The following is a 13,524-nucleotide window of genomic DNA, read 5'->3' as shown; positions in this document are numbered from 1 at the left end:
TGATACGACAAGTGTATGAAGCAGGACAGGATTTACAGGATAATGTATTTTGTGTAATTTAAACTTGCACAGACAAAAAAAAAATCACTGCATATTTTACAAGGACATGTCTGTATTTGAGGAAATGCAATAAACATATTTATGTTGATGCCTGGAAAGGAATGCAGGGAAATGGAAGCTGAAGGTGAACCTGAAGAGAGAAGGTAAGGAGAGAGAAAGGGAAGGCTGACAGTGGGCCAGAGGGGAACAAGGTGACTGGGAATCTCCACGCCCTCCCACTTGGCTGGTAGCAGCCCTCTTTATATTTTTGTACTGTGTAAGGTGACTTCCAGGTAACATTTCACTTGAGAAAAAATTTCAAGAACTAAAATGTAGTTTTCAGGATACTGACCTGCTGGATAAAGTTCTGTGCTTCTGAAACAGGTACCTTAAATCCCACAACCTGCCCCAACACAATTCGTGGGTCTTAGGAAATAAACCTAAAACCTTCTGTCTTTATTCCCCAATCTATAAACTGAGAATAAAGCACCTCTGTTTTTCTTAATCTCAAGATTGTTATTATGAAAAAAAAAAGAGTTGATGACCTTGAAATTATAGCTAAATTCAGTGAGAGAAGCAAGAGGAGAGAATACCTGTTGTGCTGTATTAAAATTCAAGATTGTTTTTGAGCAGAGGTTTCTTTGTAGCACCAGTGGCAGAAAAAAATAATAGGGGCTCACACTTATGAATCTGGGAAAATTCCTGTGCTTACACCAGACTTCTCCCAACCCTGTCCCAAGTGAGGAATGAGATGAAGCCCTTGGATAATCAGCCAGGCCGATCACATAAGCAGGTCAAGGTGAGGTTCCCTTAGGATCCAATAAGTAGTATGATTTATAAAGCATGTTACATCTGTTAATTCCCTTCCCCTTTTCCAATTTATCTTTGTAATTAATCCATGGTTCTCAAACTATTTGATCCCAGAAATATTTTACATTTTTGAGCAGTATTGAAAATCCACAGAATTTTGATTTTGTAGTTTCTATCTATTGGTATTTATTGTATTAGATATTAAAACTTGAGAAATTAAAGATATGTATTTATTTTATTAATTTAAAAACACTGAAAAACTCATTGTAGTTTACATATATAACATGTTTTTAAAAATAACTGCCTTCCAAAATTAAAGCTTTTTTGCAATCAAAAATATTATCAAAGTGGTATTTTATTATTGTGCAAATCTCTAGATTCTTTATGATTAGTTTCAGAAGAGTGTGTTAAGTAAAATGCTTAGATTTCAAATATTGTCTCAGAAAATTTTATAGCAGAGAATATACAACTTTCCTATTTAGTAAATGGCCTAAGACCAAAGTTTTGTCTTTCATCTGTTATTGAATTAGTGATGTTTTCTGTATTAAGCTTGATGAAAGAATCCAAGAAATTTTGACTTTAAAATATTTGTCTCAAAAATGACATTTATAAAGAGCATTAAATTTATCTAGAATAATATTAGGTTGAACTGTATGGAATTATTAATATTTGACCACTTTTGGGGTTCATGAAAAAAATTTCATATTATTTTCTAGTATTATATAAAGGAAAGTAAAGATCATTGGGGTTCTTTAAAATAATTTTTATTAAGAATAACTTTTACCTTGTCTGAGGAATAATTTAGGCTATATTTTAAGAAAAATGCTTTTGTTGTCTTTGAACAGGTTCCCGAACATGTTTGAAAACTTGGTTTATGGGGTTTCTCATGACTATTGGTGAAGAATAAAGATGGTCTAGAAGCTTATGATAAATTTATCAGTTTGTACCTTTTATCTTTGGCTATATTAGATAATACTTCACATGAAATAAAAACTGATTTTATTTTTTGAAATTGAAATACCAATTATAGGGACAGGATTAGTTATAGAGATCTTAAAAATGTACAATTTTGCCATTGCTAGTCTTAATAGAACTTGCTAATATAGTGCCACTATAGCAATAATATTTTTCTTTGCATAAGAAGCAAGAATATATTTATGTTTGTCTATTCAAACACTTATTGTGATATATAATATTTAATCATATAAATATATATTTATGTAGTGATATTTTTTACTCACAATGTTATCTCTTTTTAAATCAAAGCCCATTCTATCAAATCCAAGAGTTATGTAAAGATATTGCTCACCATTGATGCTTCATATTTTAAAATACAAATGGTTACTGTGTTGTGATATTTGAATGTGCTACAACCAAAGCAATCACTTTTTAATTTATGACGAATCTAAATTTTAATCATTATTTTTCCCTTGAACTGTGTGCTAGACATAAATTATTCTAAAGACAGTGTGAAATGTCATTAAATCTTATATGACACTGTAGCTCATTTAGCATCTTGAATCAAAAGAGTTTTGTGCTAGGAGTCAGAAAACCAGGACTTTTAGCCAAAATAAGAAATAGAAAAAAGCAGAAATTCTTCTCTTTTTCTGACATCATTATGTAGAAAATTCAAAGTTGTTTTGTTACCCTCATTCACTTTGGTTGGTGTCTGGGTCTGTGGCCAGTTAAGATAAGATGCTCCACAAATGCAGGTCTTATCAAAGACTCATTAAAGATCCCTACTTCCAGTCCTTAAAGATTGCCTCTCAAATAGGGTACTCCTATATAAATATAGTACTTTAGGGGATGGAAGTAATATAAAACAGAATATAATTTTCAGTGGAGAGGTCAAATTCAGAATGAATACAAGGCATTCAGTTTAGGAAGCAATCAATGGAATAAAGAATGTAATAGTGTCTACTACAGCCTGAACTTTTCTTGTCTTATGTCCCACTTGTCATTTTGTGTACTGTGCATCCTGTTCCCCAAGGCCACCTCTCTGGTGCATCTGGGGTGGGAGCAGTTGGGTAAGAGAACTGAAACATTGGATGCTGGCTGTGGATCCAACTCTGAAAAATTGTAAAGAATTATAAATCAAAGAAAAGAAGCAGGGATTTTCTCTAATGATCAAGCCTCATTCCCTGTCTTTTGGAAAACAATAGAAGAGCTTAAATTTGCTCAGGCAATAGAGCATGCATTGATCATTGGTAAATTTTATTTTAGCTTATTCTTTTAGCTTTTCCTTCTAGGCCACATTCTGTTTGACTGTTTTTAAAATATCTTCTTTCCAAATTCTGTTTTTGTATATTGTGCCTGTGGCATCCAAAAGCTAAATATTGTATTTGAAAGTTGTATTAATTAAAGCTGAGTTGAGAAATGGAAATGGATAAAGCCATATTACTGTGTGCACTTACACATGCAGACCATGGTGCACAGCCTGCTGGGAAGAGGCCGGCTTACACCTTCCTCTTCATGCTTCTTGGAGGTCCCTTTCTTTTCTTCCCTAGTGTCCTCTGTTTGACTGAAAGACACATACATTGGACAAATGCATCATGGATGGAACTAGATTTTTCTTCGAGGAATTGTTAAAGTAATGTGTTTGACCTAAATCATTTTCTGGGATGTGCTCATGGCAGGGAATTAGGGTGCAGAAATGCATCTTAGAAGAGGATGACACTAGCTCTCTCTTCTTCTGTTAAATCTATATGGCATAATGTCTTCACTTGCTTCTCAAAAAATGTATGAATCTGTAATCTTGAGCTCAGAGATTCATGAGATACATCCAAGTATTTTATAACTACTATTATTTATTAAGATGCAAATATTAGTTTGCCCTGATAGCACCTGTTAAGTGATACCTCTGTTTGGCAACAATATATATATAACATGTGAGTTTTATCCCAAGCCTTTTTATCTGCAGTTCTGATTCATCTACTTTTCACTAGCCTTCTAAACCATGCTTATGGGCAGGTAGTAAAAGAGCAAAGCACTTCTTGTGCTGTAATCTTATCTCACTAGGGGTGAGGGTGGACATAAGGATCCCAGGGAAAGAAATGACCATTTGTTTTGAATCTGAGACAGGCATTCACTCAATGATTTAAGTAGAAGACCTATTTACCATTGTATATTTATTTTTTAGTTATAGGTAGACACAATATCTTTATTTTATTTTTATGTGGATCCAACCCAATGCCTCATGCATGGTAGGCGAGTGCTCTACCTCTGAGTACTCACTAGCCTCCATTGTTTGTTTGTTTGTTTGTTTTAACATCACTAGTTGTGTGTAATGATGACTCAGGTAATAAGTGCATAGGGATATTATGACAAGCAGACAGGTGCTCTTAATAAGACTCTTGATTTAAAGCAAAGCAACTATTACCATGGATCCCACATGAGGTTTCCATGCTTCAGAGGCAGTTACACTCAGAAACTCCCTGCATAGACACGTTGGGTCTGTGTATTGGTATCTTCATGTACAATGTATCTGATAATATCTCAGTAATGGGGTAGCACTATTCTATAAATAACTTCAGAAAATAACTATCAACACAATGCAATTACACAAATATGATTTATAACTACTCTGGAAATGATAGTTTTGAACTAATTTGGTTGAAGCCATAAATTATTCTTTATCTACTTCCATGTTACCACTCAGGATTTGACACTTGTAGAGTAAACTGATGTTAATATAATGCATTAGGAAGAATTCCCCTCCTGAGAGCCAGTGTAGCTTAGCAAAGTGATATTTAATGTTTTCTATGATATTTATTTAACAAAATGGCTGATTAGATGTTAAACAGAACAGAGGTTAATGATCTTTGTTATTGGTATTATAAAAAATTAAAAAAGAATAAAATAGAGTTAATGATGTATGCCATTATTGTTATTATGGAGATTAAAAACATGCAGTTGTTGAATGCAGTGAAAAAATGGGCACCAAGCTGGGAGTAATTAGCAAAATTATATCATCTTCTAACCTTATAATTAATTACTTCGTTTAGCTGTAGTACGTTTTAATGTTGGTCTTCATTGGCTTCATGTAAATATAAAAATCTGTACATCATTTTAAATCTAAGGGATGAGAGCAATTTCATTATGATTTTCAACATCTGAGAAAGAACCAGTGAAATCTGTAGCCAGAACTAAAAAAATCACATGGGAAGAGATGAGATAACCCAGCAACCTCTAGACAGGGGGAGTCAGCCGAGATCTTGGAAGAAACTTTGGAGACATCTTTAGCTTTGGGAATAATCAAAACTCTGGTGCTTGGTAGTGAAGTAGGATGATTGTTTTAAAAATGCATTTTATATCTCATGATAGAAGAAAGGATTTTGAATGTACTCACCATAAAGAAATGATCAAAGTTTAAAGTGATGGATGTACTAATTACCTTGACTTGATCATTACCCTATTTATATAGGAATCAAACATCATTTGACCTCATAAAATGTACAAATATTGTTTCAACAAAAACTAAAACTAATAATGATAAAGCAACAGTAACTAAAAGCAACTGTTTGATCATGTCGACTTAGAATGCTCCCTTGTTCTATGGATTGTTCAATAAAAGACTTGTTTTTCTTTTTCACTTGTATTATTTTTAGGGTTGCCAGATTTAAGAAATAAAAACACAGGATGCCCAGTTAAATCTGAATTTCAGATAAACTATGAATAATGTTTTAATGTAAGTGTTCCTATGCAAAATTTGGTGCCTACTTATACTAAAAAGCTCTTTGTTATTTACTTGAAATTCAGATTTAACTGGGAATCCTGCATTTTATCTGGCAACCCTAATTATCTTAAAGTTTCTGAATTTTGTTGCACTAGCTTGAGCTAGTAAATGTAGACGTTAGGTTTGAAATGAAATATTCTCAAAGACATAACATTGCAAGTATTCCTCCCTTGCAGTTAAATTCAAACTGTGTAATGTTTTTCTAAAGTACACCATCATTTGTGTATATGGAATTCACAAGAACATTTACATCTATTTATAAATATAGAGTGTGCTTTTTTATTGTTGGCCTACATAAATTTCTAAATAAGAGTGCTTTTCTTTCTAAGTTCTTTATGTCCTTGGTATCATACTTAGAGCTTGTGTGCTAAAGCAATATAGAAATCATGCAATAGTGAAAATTGTGTGAATGCTACTTATCTGTGACTGTCTTTGTCACCCTTAAACATTCTTCTGCTTCACATCTTTATCCCAACTCATGGTATGAAAAATAATGTTCAAAGACTTATAGATTTCCAATTGTTCACTGGAGATATTACTAATGCTTTCTATTCTTTTTAAAAGGAACAGATAAGAGTGTTGCTAAGAAAAGTTGGGATATCTGGATTCTGATGAAGTTCTACTAAAGCAAATTTTTTAGTTAGCCTTTTTCAATCTGCTACATCATTACACTGTTTAAACTAAATTGGCTAAAGTGAAATAATTTGGAAGAACAGGAAAATAAACAGTCCTAATTCATTCCTCTGAATGGTTGTTAGATTTCAATAGTTTGCTTCTAACAACATGTTGTTATAGGGAAAACAGTACACAACCTCTCTGAGTTTTTAATCTTTCTTTTTTATTTAATTCAACATTTTTTTTCTTAATTCACTCTTTATCTTTGGGAGAAATGGAGAAATGTTCATCCTTGATATTACAATCCAGTTTAAACTCAGATCAAGAAAGGTGCAATTTCCTAAGAGGCATAATTTTTATTTTTGTGTTGCTATCACTAAAGAGTATTATATAAAAAGAAGATATTTATACTCTGGAGAAGCATGTTAATTTGTATTCTTGTTTCAGTTGGCATTTGCTTATAGTGAAATTTTCTTAAGATTGTTGATATATTTTGTATTCAAACTGAAACTTGCTTAAAAACTGTTTTTATGTTGAATGCATTAAACATAAATTCAATGGAAATTTAGTATTTACTTAGTACCTGTTAGATGTTATGTACTGTACGGTCATAGATATACATTAAGGTTAAATCATATGATATTGCCATATTTTCTGTTTTTGCTTAACAAAAAGAACCATTTCATATGTTTTTACTAAGTATATGCTCTCTTTCTTGGAGTATCTTGTGAACATAATGCATAGTAAGCTGTAGTTACTTAGACCACTGCTTTTTTTTTTAATGCTTTGACCATACATAATAAGCATGATTGTATTTTTATCTAATCAATTCTTTTCATTGGGTCATTCTCTAAAAACTTAAGAAAAATTAACTGTTTTAAGCAATATTACTAAAAACAAAACAGAAAAAAAAGAACCATTTCATATGTTTTTACTAAGTATATGCTCTCTTTCTTGGAGTATCTTGTGAACATAATGCATAGTAAGCTGTAGTTACTTAGACCACTGCTTTTTTTTTAATGCTTTGACCATACATAATAAGCATGATTGTATTTTTATCTAATCAATTCTTTTCATTGGGTCATTCTCTAAAAACTTAAGAAAAATTAACTGTTTTAAGCAATATTACTAAAAACAAAACAGAAAAAAGAAAAAGGAAAGAAGAGAAAAAAAGCATACCAGTTTGAAATGCTAGCCACATTTTTTTCTGACAGGTCTCATGTTCATCAATGCACTACCAAATTTACCTTACCTACCAACTGAGAAAACCGGTGAAAATTGATAGAAACTGCTATGGCAGTTCTGCTACATTGGTCATTTAAAAAATGTTTCTGAAAATTCAGGCAGAGATATAGGTCACCAGAGAGAAATTTCTATTTTTTAATAATATAATCTGAGATAAAAATGAAGATGACAATTATGACCCAAATTTCATAGCATGTTATAAGCTGTATTAAGTTAAACCATAAGAAATCAGCATTGTGATAGATAAAAAAATGTTTGGGTATTGGAAATTTCATATAGTTTAACCTAGTATGAAATGGAAGATAATCCTTTTCCTGAGGGAAATTAAACCAAAATTATAGTTGGATTTTCCATGAGGACATGCAGTATATTTCTCAGAGAGGGTTTCCAATTGTTCATTGCCACAGGTAACTTGTTGAAGGGACTCATTCCCGGGGCCACTTCACAGCAGTATTTGCAATGACCTTTTATATCAGGCAAGTGAAAACTGTATAGGCAGTAGTGGGACAAGACCCAGTAGCATACCTGTTTATGTTTACCAATATCCTGCTCTGATTAGGTGAGACATCTACAAAGAAGATCACCTCTTAGGAGATAGATTTTATTTGTCTCTTATCCACAGCTAGCCAAGTGGATAGAAGTATATCAACATAGCTGGGAGCAACCATCAACTTGCTAAGCATGTGGAAGGCAGACAGGCATGAGCTATACACACATGAATTGTCCTCTTTCAAAGGTCAGCCTGCTACATTGCTAGTGTATGCCCGAGTCCAGTATGCCCAATATCCTCAGTTTAATTTTTCTGATGTCACCACTTGGATTCCATAATATGTGGTGACATTGGAAGATAGCAGAAAAATAACAAGAAATTTCAGTAGCATGAAATAAATTTTGCTAACCTTTTGTACAACTCAAACACTATGAAGATGTTTCTAATGCTTTTTATGAAAGCTTTTTTCTTTTCTTTTCAAAAGGTGTTGATCGTTACATCCCTTTTTGAAAACAGAATTTTCTTTTGGAAATTAAACTGCATTTATGAATGCAGTGAACCAAATGTAATGCAATTTGCAGAAAGAAATTCATGCAATTTTACCTATACAAATTAATTCATATTTGAAAAACATTTCACCATGTTTTATTATTCTGTTTTGAAGGATGGTATTCAGAGTATTTTTCCAGTGAGAGGATATAATTGTAGGAAGAGAGAGAGATTAGGTAAGATGTAATAAAAATATAGAATTTAAGTTTCTGAACACATTGAAAGCATTTAACAATTAAATGCTTTATGTAAATACATTCCAATATTATTTGACTATGGTAAAGTCAGATTTAATTCTGTTTTTATTGAATGCCTCTATCAACTTTCTTTTTGAAAGCTGTTCTTTCAGAATTTGGGGGATTTTAATCTTAGAGATAACATTTGCATTATTTAATCTATTTGTATATTATTAATACAAATGACTTTTGACTGAGAACAGATATTTTATATAGATTCAATACTGGATTAATAAACACAACATTTTAATATAAAATAATTGAGTAGGAGTTCTTAACTACTGAATCTAATGACTCTTACATATAACATGCTTGTCACCTTGATAAAATCTTACTTAATAAAATCTTTGAAATATTAACAAATTTTAACTTGAATAAAGTTTGTATGTAGTTCATAATATAATGTGCTATTGAGGATTATTACTTTTGTAAATATAACTAGACAGAAAATATGGAAGTTGTATTTTCGATGCTAAATGAAAGCTTGTGGGAGAACATTTGATATGCAAACTAAGCATATTTTACTGAATATATTTTGTTAGATGGTCATGTAAAGTAACAGACAAAATCTCTACTTTTTAAGTATACATAAAATATAAATATTATACACAGCAATGGGGTAGCATGCGATTTTATGATACATGTATACAATGTACAGTGTCCAAGTCAGGTTAAACATTTCTATCTCCTCAAACATTTATTCTTTTTTAATGTACATTTTTTAATTTATATATGACAGCAGAATGCATTACAATTCTTATAACATATATAGAGCACAATTTTTCATATCTCTGGTTGTATACATAGTATATTCACACCAATTTGTATCTTCATACCTGTACTTTGGATAGTAATGATCATCACATTCCACCATCATTAATTACCCCATGCCCACTCTCTTCCCCTCCAACCCCTCTGCCCTTTTTGGTAAAACTTTCAAAGTTCTTTCCTCAAGTTTTTAAAAATGTACAGCTCATATGGGAGGAATAGACGAACTCTAAATAGGGCAGAGGGGTGGGAGGGGGCATGGGGATATTAATGATGATCATTATTATCCAAAGTACAGGTATGAATACATGAATTGGTATTCATATATATATGAATATACTATGTATATAGAGATATGAAAAATTGTGATCTATATGTGTAATAAAAATTGTAATGCATTCTGCTGTCATATAGAAAAATAAATAAATAAATAAATAAATGTACAACTCATCATTTTTGTCTATCATCACCCTACTGCACATTATCATACCAGAACATCTTGCTCCTGTCTAACTAACTTAGCATCCATTGACCAACCTCTCCCCAATCGCCATCCCTTCTACACTTCCCAGCCTTTGGCAGCCACCATTCTACTCTCAAATTCTTTCAACTCTTTTAGATCCCTCAAGTCAGTGAGAAGGGGTGTACTTGTCTTCCTGTGCCTGGATTATTTCACTTAACATAACATGATGATCCCAGTTCTGTTCACATTATTGTAACTGACAGGATTAACTGAATAGCATCCCTTTTGTGTACGTACAATATTTTCTTTATCCACCCCTCGGTTGATGGACACATTGATTGTTCCATTTCTTTGCTCTTATGAATAGTGCTGCATTTAAACATGGGAGTGCAAAAAATCTTTGATATATTTATATCATTCCCTTTGGATGTGTACTGAGCAGTGGGACTGCAGGATTGGATGGTAGTTCTAGCTTTAAACATTTTTAGGAACCTCCATACTGTTTTCCATAATGGCTGTACTAATCTATATTTCCCCTGTATTAAGGTGTCCCTTCCCTCAATAATCTGGCCAGCACTCTCTATCTTTAGTCTTTTGCATAGTTGTCATTCTTACTGGAATAAATTTTTTAAATGGAATATCTTATCAAAATTTTTTGGGAAAAGGAACTGCAGCATTTTTACTGATTATTCCAAGATTTTTTTAGAGTATCCATAGTGTAGGAAATTTTATAATGCTGTTTTTCATTCACAGATGTTTTACATCATATTCACCTATAAGCTTTATTTCAGTAGATTTTAGGAATGTTGAATTGTGTATTCAAAGATACCCTGTTCATTTACTAATTAAAGGAAATAATAAGTTTTCATTCTTCAAATAGTAAAATGCAATAACATTATTTTATAATGGCCTTGGAAATGTAATAAAAATAAATACACATAAGATTTTGTTGATAGGAATGTATTCATTATTCCAATATAATGAACAATTTCTAGGTACTAGCATTCATAAGGCAGTGCTGGTGGAAGTATATCATTAATAGGTAATTCTTTTTTACTCAACCTTATAAGTAATTTCGAGAACATTAGAATAAATATAAAATCTGGCTGGAGAAATTTCCACTATCTACACCCACTAGTCAATATTATTTCATCAGGTAAGGTCTATGGCATTGCTCATTTTCATTGGTATGTTAAGTGATGATTGCATAATTTCCAAATAACCAGAACATAAATGTATAAAAAACCAAATATGTTTAAAAATTTTTTGAGTTTACATATTGTTCAAAGGATGGAAAAATGGATTAGCCAATCATTCTATCAAATCAAGGATTTATTTTAATATCATATATTTTTAAAACATTACTTATGAACTCTGTTTTGTTTTTTTCCATTATCAGCAATAACCTTAAAGACTTTAACCTTTAACAGTAAAGATTCAGTATTAACTGTCAGATAGCATGTTTCACAGGTTAATTTTTCTATTGAATTTTTGTACTTAGGTCAGTAGAGATGACATTATAACTCTTTAATTTCTTAAATGAGGCATATGTCAGTAGGAAATTATTTTGTGTCTGAATTTGCATTTTATAATAATTTGACAAATACAGTAAAGTCTCAGATATAATCTACTAGGATCATACTTTGTATATAATAGCTATTGACGGTATATAAATTAAAATGAAGTGTTTACCATTCCTGGATTTTATTTACCACAAATCTTGTGTGTTCATGTCATATTTTTCTCCTTCCATTAACTATAAATGAAAAACAATTTGAATAGTAAATGATATATAAAAAATACTGGAAACTAAGTTGAAAGTAATTTAGGAATAACTAAGGTACTAAGTAACCAATATAATTTTTCAATAGAATTGAATTTATAAGGCTGTGTTTCTCTGGTTTTGTGTATATTGCTATAACATTGGAAAGTCTGGCTATTTTGACAATAGTAATTCTGCCTATCCAGGAACATGGGAGATCTTTTCATCTTCTGAGTTCTTCAATTTTTTTCTTTAAAGTTCTGAAGTTTTCATTGAATAGGTCTTTCACCCCTTTTGTTAGGTTGATTCCCAAGTATTTATTTATTTATTTATTTGAGGCTATTGTGATGTTAAGTGATGATTGCATAATTTCCAAATAACCAGAACATAAATGTATAAAAAACCAAATATGTGAATGGGGTAGTTTTCCTAATTTCTTTTCAGAGGATTCATCCCTGATGTTTAGAAATACACTTGATTTTGGGGTGTTAATTTTATATTCTGCTACTTTGCCGAATTCAACAAGTGGTGCTGGGAAAACTGGAAATCCATATGTAGCAAAATGAAATTAAATCCCTACCTCTTACCCTGAAGAAAACTCAAAGTGGATCAAGGACCTAGGAATTAGACCAGAGACCCCGCACTTAATAGAAGAAAAGGTAGGCCCAAATCTTCATCACATTGGCCTAGAACCTGACTTCGTTAACAAGACTCCTAAAAGGCAAGAAATAAAATCAAGAATGAATAAATGGAATGGATTCAAACTAAAAAGCTTCTTCTCAGCAAAGGAACAATCAATAATGTGAAGAGAAAGCCTACCAAATGGGAGAAAATCTTTACCACATGCACCTCAGATAGAGCACTAATCTCCAGGATATATAAAGAACTCAAAAAATTTAACACTCAAAAAACAAATAACTCAATTAATACATGTGCTAAGGAACTGAACAGACACTTCACAGAAGAAGACATACAATCGCTCAACAAATATATGAAAAAAAATTCAAAATCTCTAGCAATTAGAGAAATGCAAATCAAAACTACTGTAAGATTTCATCTCACTCCAGTTAGAATGGCAGTTATCAAAAATACAAGCAACAATAAGTATTGGAGAGGATGTGGGGAAAAGGCACACTCATACAATGCTGGTGGGACCGCAGATTGGTACAAACATTGTGGAAAACAGTATGGAGATTCCTTAGAAAATTTGGAATGGGACCACCTCTTGACCTAGCTATTCCACTCCTCAGTTTATACTCAAAGACTTAAAATCAGCATACTGCAGTGACACAGCAACATCAATGTTTATAGCATCTCAATTTATAATAGCTAAGCTATGGAACCAACTGAGATGCCCTTCAACAGATGAATGGATAAAGAAAATGTGGCATGTATGAACAATGGAATAGTGCTCAGTTGTAAAGAAGAATGAAATTTTGGCATTTGAATATCATGCTAAGTGAAATAAGCCAAACTCCAAAAACCAAAGGCCAATTTTTTCTCTGAAATGCAGATGTTGATCCAAAATAGGAGTGCTAGGGAAGAATGGAGGAATTTTGGATTGGGCATAGGGTAGTGAGGGAAAGGGAGGGGGTGTGGGGGTTGGAAGGATGATAGAATGAGGTCGTCATTATTACCCTATGTACATGTATGATTGCATAAACAGCATGACTGCATTGTGTATGGCCAAATGAGTGAGAAGCTGTGCCCTATTTGTGTACAATGAGTTAAAATGCATTCTGCTGTCATGTATGACTAATTAGAACAAGAAAAATTTTAAAAATCCTAGAATGTGAAATCAAAAAGTTAATA

Source organism: Marmota monax, unplaced genomic scaffold (genome assembly GCF_021218885.2).
Source record: "Marmota monax isolate L192 unplaced genomic scaffold, Marmota_monax_Labrador192_F-V1.1 WCK01_AAM20220418_F8-fsc00001, whole genome shotgun sequence".
Taxonomy (NCBI): domain Eukaryota; kingdom Metazoa; phylum Chordata; class Mammalia; order Rodentia; family Sciuridae; genus Marmota; species Marmota monax.
The sequence above is the reverse complement of the archived record's forward strand: the minus strand, read 5'-3'. Positions refer to the sequence as shown.